This window comes from Bison bison, unplaced genomic scaffold, assembly GCF_000754665.1.
Source record: "Bison bison bison isolate TAMUID 2011002044 unplaced genomic scaffold, Bison_UMD1.0 scf7180017864181, whole genome shotgun sequence".
Classification (NCBI taxonomy): Eukaryota; Metazoa; Chordata; class Mammalia; order Artiodactyla; family Bovidae; genus Bison; species Bison bison.
Genome location: NW_011494753.1, coordinates 8,947,271 through 8,956,117, shown reverse-complemented (window position 1 = coordinate 8,956,117; position 8,847 = coordinate 8,947,271). Strand labels below are relative to the sequence as shown.

The following is an 8,847-nucleotide window of genomic DNA, read 5'->3' as shown; positions in this document are numbered from 1 at the left end:
TTTGTATCGAACTATTAGGGTTAGATTGTATTGGGTTCAGGCTGATCCTATGTATTTTTTGTTTGTTTTTTCAGGCTGATCCTATATTATAGGTTCCAGAAATTTAGTCATTGTAGATGCCAAAATTAATGTTAAAGCAAACAACACAGAGGGTTCATCGAGTTGGGAGTGAGAGGGAGGGAGTTGCAGAAAATGTACACAAATGTAAATGCCATTCTCCAAGTACTTGAATTCCAGAAGTGAAACTGGAGGGTTCAACTGTCCATATTAGGAAACGACTCATTGCTTGATGACCACAGTGTTAAGCCAAGTATTTTGCCCTATTTTTGTGTGAGGGTGGCAGGGAGTGTGAAAGGGGATTGGTCGGGAGAACACTACTAGTAAATCAGTTAGCTTTACAACCACTCTTTTCTCTTCTAATATAATCTTAGTACAGTTATAAGCATTATGAAATCAAACTTTCACTTTAATTGGAGAGACTGAAAACCAAGCTCAGTTTTTCAACATGAAGTTTCTGAAACAGATTCCCAAATGGGGTTATCTCATTCCCTGAAATTGCATCCGAGTTAAGAACCCATGCTAAGATTGGCTTGAATCCATCAAAGCATTCAACACGTGCTCTTGCCATAAAGTAGCAAATGAAGGCTTGGAGAACAGACAATCTTTTCAGCTTCTCTAGCTCTGAATATATTCCACATTAATAAAACATCAGGAACTTCTAACACCTATTAAACTATACTTGGTTTCCTTTAGCTCAGATTCTGGATTAACTAGCCTTAAGCTCACAACAGGAAGGAACATAGCTGTGCTGTGTGGGAACAATAAAGACATGATGAGCCCAATGCCTAAACATTACAGAAGTAAGTGCTCCCCACCCTATATTTGGGAAACTTCTTCCCCTCTGAAGTTTCTCCAATATACTTTGCATCTTCTGAGCTCATGTTTCTAAAAATCCTTGCCTGGTCTCTTCCATAACATCTCTATAGTTGTCTCAATTTTTTTTTTTTTTTTAAACACAGAAAGGGCAAGAGTCCTGGTCAATCTTGATAATGAAAAGTGAAAGTGAAAGTTGTTCATGTTCTTCTATACAGTCTGTGGAATTCTCCAGGCCAGAGCACTGTAGCCTTTCCCTTCTCCAGGGGATCTTCCCAACCCAGGGATCAAACCCAGGTCTCCCACATTGCAGGCAGATACTTTACCAGTTGAGCCACAAGGGAATCTTCCTGACCCAGGAATCAAACTGGGGTCTCCTGCATCGCAGGAGATTCTTTACCAACTGAGCTATCAGGGAAGCCCAATCTTGGCAACAGAAAATGTATATTACTATTTTTAAGAACTCAACATTCAAGCTGGTGCTTGGGAATAAAGATTTTTGATGGGTTAAAGCCCCTGACCATATGTAGGTGTCTGTGGACACATTTATAGGAACTGGTTGGTGCCACTATTCTCCCAGCCAACCAAGCTCACTGCCAGGCTGACTTCAGCTTGGGCACCCTCTCCTCTTAGTCTTGTCAGCACTTGATAGTATCTGGTTTATAACAGCTCTGTTGGATGGGAGGCCAGGTAGCTCCCAAAGAGCCACAACCAGAGACGCAGACCTGAGACCAGAGGTCTTGTTCTAGGACAGATGGCTTGAACTGCCTCCTATTCCTGTTTGCTTTGGAAGCCTATGGGACTACTGAGTACTGGAAATCTGGGTGGAGCCTTGCAAAAATAGCTTTCAATTCTGTGTCAAAAAAGAGTGAAATGAACCAATGTTTGCAGAGATGAATAACTTACCTTAGGGGTCTGACCTCTTCCAGGTCAGGGAAAGAACAATATAGTCTAGTTCATCAAAATGCTGGAAAATCCAAGAGTCAAAGGATTGGAAAGGACCTCTGTGGTGAGAACAGGTTAAAAGGGAATGGGCTTCCTGCAGGGGAAGGCTGGCTGCTCACCACCAGCTGGCCTTATTATTTCGGGCCTCAATAACTAGGTGCTGGCAGTTTCCAAGGGTTGATTGGCTTGTGGAGGCTACCAAACAGAACTCAGACATCCGGCACCAAATACTATCTGATGTGAAAGATGAATAACAGGCACTTCCCTGGCAATCCAATAGTTAAAGACTTCATGCTTCCACTTGCAGGGGGCACGGCTTCAATCCCTGGTCAGGGAACTGAGACTGTACATGCTGTAAGGTCAAAAAATAAATTAAAAAAATTTTTTTGAGAAAATAAACAAAAAATGAACAATAACAAAAATACAAACAGTTTTGTGAAAGAAAGGACCCAGGAGTCAGACTGATGGGCATATGTTCCCCTGTAGGAAAACACATTGGAAGTCAAATCAGGATACAGATAGCATTACTGGTACATCCACCACCACAAAAGCAAGGTCTCCTCAGGAATGTGTGAACAGGATACACCTCCTTTCAGGCTTGTCACATTCTTTCTTTATACACAGTTATCAGTTCAGTTCAGTTCAGTCACTCAGTCATGTCCGACTCTTTGCCACCCCATGAATCGCAGCACGTCAAGCCTCCCTGTCCATCACCAACTCCCGGAGTTCACTCAGACTCACGTCCATCGAATCAGTGATGCCATCCAGCCATCTCATTCCTCCTGCTCCCAATCCCTCCCAGCATCAGAGTCTTTTCCAATGAGTCAGCTCTTTGCATGAGGTGGCCAAAGTACTGGAGTTTCAGCTTCAGCATCATTCCCTCCAAAGAAATCCCAGGCTCCTGAGGCTATACCTTGATCTCAGAGCAAGAAGAGCCTTAATCATCTGTCACATTTTAATTTTCTATTACAGTAAAAGGATGGTCCCCTCCTGCCTTACCTGAAAAGCCTTTTGTGGGGCCAATGCAGGTGGAAAATGTAATCACTGTTAACTTCAATGAGAAAACATTTTTTATGTTCCCAAGTCCCCAGATTGACACCTATTCATGTGAAAACACCAAATCTCTTTAAGATGGACACAAATTACATCAGTAATTCACACTGGTTATTATAAATTCATAAAAGCATTTTCTATTCATTAATTGTAACTAATTACATTTTTCTATAGTGTGGCCATTTACCATATTTCTCAGCTTGTTTCTTAACTTTTATGCCCTGTACTATTTAAGGATAAATTAATAACAAAACATACATACAAATAGTACCTAATATTTATATAATTCAACCTTTATTTTTTAAAAATAATTAAATCAATGAAAACCATGCATATGATATCACCTATATTGAACAGCTGAAATAAAAGACATGATGTAAGATTACATCCCTGCTGTATTTAAGCAAAATGTGATGGGAGAACTTCAGGTAACTTAGGCCAGCTATGTGAAGATGATGTACAGAGACTTTCTTCTTCAGCTCTAAGAATTCCACCAACCAAATCTAGCCGGACAGATGCAAAGAAATGCCCTGGGTTTCAATTACCTTTTATTGCAAAACAAACTGCCCCAAAACTTACTGGTTTAACTTTAAAACAATAAACCTAATTTTTCACTGGTTTATGGGTTTGTCAATGGACTTCTGGTCTTGGCTAGCATAGCTTGGCCTAGATGGTCTACAATGGCCTGGTTCACACATCTGATGGTTGGCAGGCTAGTTTGTCTAAGGGGCCACACTCACATGTCTGGCAGTTGCTTAGATGTCAGTTGGGGTGACGACTACATGTCTTTCATCATTTATCAGGTTAGCTAGAGTTTTTCACAAGGTGGTGAAAGAGTTCTCAGCAGCAACAGAGAGCAAGCCATAATTGTAAGCACCTTTTAAGATTTTTATGGACTTTCCTGGTGGTCCAGTGATTAAGAATCTGCCTGCCAATGCAGGAGACACGAGTGGGTTGGTGGGGTTCGATCCCTGGTCTGGAAGGATCTCACATGCCGAGGAGTGACTAAGCCTGTGTGCCACAAGTACCGAGCCCATGTTCTAGAGCCTGTGCTCCAAAACAAGGGAAACCACCGCAATGAGCAGCCCATGTACCACTATGAAGAGTAGCCCCCACTTGCTGCAACTGGAGAAAGTCCACACATAGCAACAAAGACCCAGTGCAACCAAAAGTAAATAAAGTTAAAAAAAATTTTTTTTAATACTTCTAGTATCAGACTTGCAAATATCCCATAGAAACAAAGCAAATCAAATGACCAAGCTGAGATTCAGAAAATGGAGAAACAAACTCCACCTCTCAATAGGAGAAGCTGAAAAATAATATGGTTATTCTGTTCAATCTACTACATCCTGGATGCCAAAGGAGATTAAATATTTCTGGTAACCAGAACAGGTGATTATCTCCAGAGTTTAAACACCTGACTATGGGGGGTGAGGGGTGGGGTGTAGGGCAGAGAGTGTGTGTGTTGTTTCAACTACTACTGAGTTTATCTAGGAAGGCTGCCCCTTCTTGGGTCCTCTACTCTACCCGAAGCAGAGTTAAAACCAAAGACGTAGGCAGAGGCTAGGGTTCTGCCGGCCACATGAAGGAATTTAGGTCTCAATCCCAAGAGTAATGGGAAGCTGTAGAGCATTTTAAAGAGAGAGAGATAAGATCGCTTGGGCTGCAATGAGGACAGTAATTCTAGAAGCTTTGCCAGGAAGGGGAATCTTGAGATAAGGCCTTAGTCACAGAATATAGGGTCAAGGGAAAGGGTGTTTTTTTTTGTTTTTGTTTTTTCAAAGCAAAAGATGGTTGAAACTAGAGCTTGTTTGAATGCAGATGGAAGGATCCAACATTGCAAAAGGTTAAAGGGAGAACCCTGGGAATTAGGAAGGGAAATTTGAGCTCGCAAGGCAAGTTTGGTTTAAAAACTTATCATACAATATGTGACTTCCCAGGTGGCGCAGTGGTAAAGAATCCGCCTGCCCATGCAGGAGACACAGGAGATGCAGGTCCAATCCCTGGGTCAGGATGATCCCCTGGCATAGGAAATGGCCACCCACTGCAGTATTCTTGCCTGGAAAATTCCATGGACAGAGCAGCCTGGTGGGCCACAGGGCTGCAAAGAGTTGGACATGACTGAGAGTGCATAGCACGCATATTCTGAGCACAGTAAAAAAATAAAACATGATCATACAATAAAACTGACTGTATTTTTGTTATACAGTTCTATGGATTTTAACACGTTTAGACTCACGTAATTACCACCACAGTCAGGATACAGAAGGGTTCCATCACGCCCAAATCCTTCTTTTTGCTATCTCTTTATAGTCACTCTTCCATTCCTAAATCCGGGAGCCACTGACTTATTCTCTGTCACTATGTTTTTAATATTTTCAAGATTTTCATTCTGTGACCAGCTTCTTTCACTCAGCATAATGCCTTTATTGTTATGTTGTTGTAACACCAAGTTGTTGGGTATGTCAATACTTAATTCCTTTTTTAAAAAAAATCCTTCATTCCTTTTTATTGCTGAGTAGCATTCCATCGGGGTCAGCTTTGGACAAAATTTCTTGGTTAGTAATGATATCACTATTCTACCAGTTACTTGGGACAAAAACCTTGACATCATCCTTTACTCTCTTCCCTAACCTAGACATAATCCATTAGTAAGTCCTGTGGCTTCATTTTCAAAATGCACCTGAAATTTGACCCGTTCTTACCACCTCCACTGCTGCCATCATCTTCTGCCAGAACTGGCACTTCCACTCTTACTTCTCTACCCTCATTGTCTATTCTCCACATAATAGCTAGAATGAAACTTTAAGAGGCTTAAATGTGATCAAACAACTCTTCAGTGGTTTTAGTGGTAACAATCCAAAGTTGTCACCATGGCCTACAAAGTCCCACATGATTGGACCCCAGGCTACCTCTCTGATCTCATCTCCTACCACTCTCCCCACACTGACTCTGTATCAGCTAGAGCAATCTCCTTGCTATTTCTATAGCGTGTCAAGCACCCTCCTGCCTCAGAGCATTTAAATTTGCTTCTCCTGTCTAGAACTTGCTTTCCCAAGATATCCACATGGCACAGCCCCATCAGATCAATTCCATTTTCTGCTTAAGTGTCCCTTATCAATGAATCTTTCTCTAACATCTAAAATAGTAGCCACCTGAGACCACTGTTTAACCCTTACCTTGCTTTGTTCTTCTTAGAATATATACATACACACATATATATTTGTTTTTCTGTCTCCTCACACTAGAAACATCCTTGAAAATTTTTGTTCATTGCTCAACAAGCACTTAGATGATGTCTCATCTGGCATATAGTTGTTCAATGAATATTTTTGATTGAGTAACCTATAGGAGGCAAGGACAGGATGGAAACACATGTAGATTTCTAGATTTGAGGGCATTCTATATTTTCTATTACTTAGACAGTAGGATAATCAGGGAAGCAGCAGGAAGCACAGGATTAGAGATTTGCAGACAGTGGAGAGCAAGTTAACTAGAAAAATATGATGAAATTTCCATACACTGTTCAGAGCTCATTTAAGGTTGAAATGATTGTATTTAGGGATGCCAATCTGCTCAGCAGGACAACTTACTGTGACAAGATACAGGCATACAGAAGCATGTTAATCCATCAACGGTGGAGGACTTGTTTGGGGAAAAGAGGAGTGTTGGGGCAGGCTTAAGAGTAAGAGGGGGACTGTAACGATGTAACACTGAATTTAAGATGGATAAGGAGGGAACTGAAAAGTGGGACTTAAGTAGAAGCTTTCATCAGATTGGAGGTTCTGATAAAGCGAAAAAGACAGTTATGGTGACGTTCTTGAGCAGTCAAGCTCAAGGTTATCAGGCTGTGGTTGGATAGAGGTATGTTCGAATTACTGATTCCCAACAGGACAGTTTCTGGTGACAAGATCCAGGTTTTTTGACTGGGATTGGGAGGCTGAGAAAAGGGATGAAGCCTGCAAGTTAAATGAATTGTCAGTGATTCTGAATTTATCAAGATGGTAGATGGTTAGAGAAAGTAAGAAAAGGAGCTGGATCCACATATTAACAGATCATCTTCACAGAGGTGGTTAAATGGGTGCCAAAGTCTTACGAGTAAGCGTCACAGAAGCAAGGGTTTTTACAAGAGGTGACAGTATTTGGCACATTGCCCCCACTTCTGGAACCTGGGAAGTGAGAATACTAACCCATGTGAGAGAGTTCCAGGGGATGCTGAATCCTCAGATGACACAGAAAAGCTAATCTGGAAGCGGGAATTTCAGAGGAAAACGGTTTGTAGGCAGGAGGCTGGGGAGGGGACCGCAACAGCAGAAAGCCCTGACACTTCTTGTCCTTTATTTACCTTCCTCCCAACCTACCGCTGGCCCGCGTTACACCAGCCCTCACGCTAGAAAACTCGCAGAAAAAGGAGCAAGCGGACCGGCTTTTTTCAACTCCCCGCGGAAGTACTCTCACCGGAACTCCTCCGTGTTTGCGCTTTCCCATTGGCGGAAGCTTCTGCCAGCTTCCAGTAGCTTCCGCCCACGACTCGGTTGGGCGGAGCTTTCCCTGGAAGTCACTTCCGCTAACCCCGCCCCTCGTTCCCTTTTTGGCCACTTCCGGCACCAGGCCCCGCCCGTTCCTTGTGGCCCCGCCCCCTTCCCGCCCCGGGCCGGCAACCCGGCCCTGCGGCGCCGCTTCCGGTGCGGGCCCCGCCCCGGCTGTGGCCCCCGGCTGCGGAGAACTCCGAAACGCAGCTGCCGCGCCGGGGCCTGAGTGACCGCTCCTGTGCTGCCGGCGGACCCGGAGCGCCCCGCACAGGTAAGCCGCGCGGGGTCCGTCTCTCTCAGCCTCGGCTGAAGCGGGTGCTGTGGCAGGTGGAGGGGACGGAGGAGTAGAAGGGGAGGCAGGTGTGTAGCGGCAGACGTGAAGGCGCGGGCCGGCGGAGCACTGGGGGCCGCGGAGGAAAAGTGAGAGCGCTGGGAGGAGCCCAGAAGCGCCCTCGCCCATTAGGGTGATTTGAGATAAAGGGATGGGAAGAGTGAGGGGCCCCTGGGAACGGAGAGAGCAAAGATAAGGTGGCGTTGGGACGATCTAAGAAGAGCCAGCGGATTGGCTTGGGGGTGGAGGGGGGCTTGGTAGAGGTAAAAAGGGATAGAGTTGGGTTGGGGGGATGTAAAGAATGGCGGGGTGATGGATGTATGGGGTAAAAGGGGGCTGGCTGGCAGAGGGATCTGGCAGCGAAGGTAGAAGGAATGGTGGGCGAGGCGGGCTTCAAAGCTGCAAGGAGTCCGTTGCGCCCGTCTTGCAGGTCCGGGAACTTTAGGGGAAATGGGGGAGGGGGCCGTGTGAAGGGATGGAGTGGTTTAGATTTTTGAGACCTAAGTTTTCTAAAAGTAGGCAGGTGGTTGTTTGGATCTACTAGCTGTTTAGGGTCAGGGGGAAGATGGGCTCTTTGGGGGAGGGTGTGCGCATCGAGTTGTAGAACTGAGTCATCTCAGTCTTCCTAAAGAGGCTGTGAGATACCACCCCCCACCCCTCCCCGCTGAGGACAGCATACAGAGAAGATGGTGCCACAAGAGGAGAAACAGTTGTTCGATGACTGGCAGGACTTGTTTGAAAAATTATCCCGCTTGTGATCGATTGATGTTATAATGCTATAAGGAGAATGAAAATGACCACCGAATTCTTTGCTTTTCCTTATTCTTTTGTTTACTTTTCTTTGATGCAGATTGTTTTTATTTTAAATGAACACTTTTGGCAACTGGATTTAACGTGGGTGTAAACCTTTTCATGCTTTGGTACGCTATAAAAAGGGCTATAGCAGAATGAAAGTATTGCTGCAGGCATAACTCACACTTTCTAAAGTGCGAAGAGAGGAAGTAGAGGCAGTAAGAGGCAAATTGGAATTTGAATTTTTCACAGAATGCAAAAGACAAACGAAGTACTTCTAAGATTAAACAGAAAATGAAAGTTTAAAAATTTATTTTTTTG

At 44.1% G+C, this 8,847-nt stretch overlaps 1 protein-coding gene across 2 annotated transcripts in view; it reads left to right on the top strand.

The window, feature by feature from the left end:
• The first annotated feature begins 7,577 nt into the window (after window positions 1-7,577).
• Window positions 7,578-8,847, top strand: part of ARID3B (AT rich interactive domain 3B (BRIGHT-like)) — a 47,410-nt gene continuing 46,140 nt past the window's right edge. For both annotated transcript variants that reach the window (XM_010843356.1, XM_010843357.1), the window contains exon 1: window positions 7,578-7,674. The gene's annotated coding sequence lies outside the window, so the exon portion shown is untranslated. The remainder of the gene's footprint in view (window positions 7,675-8,847) is intronic.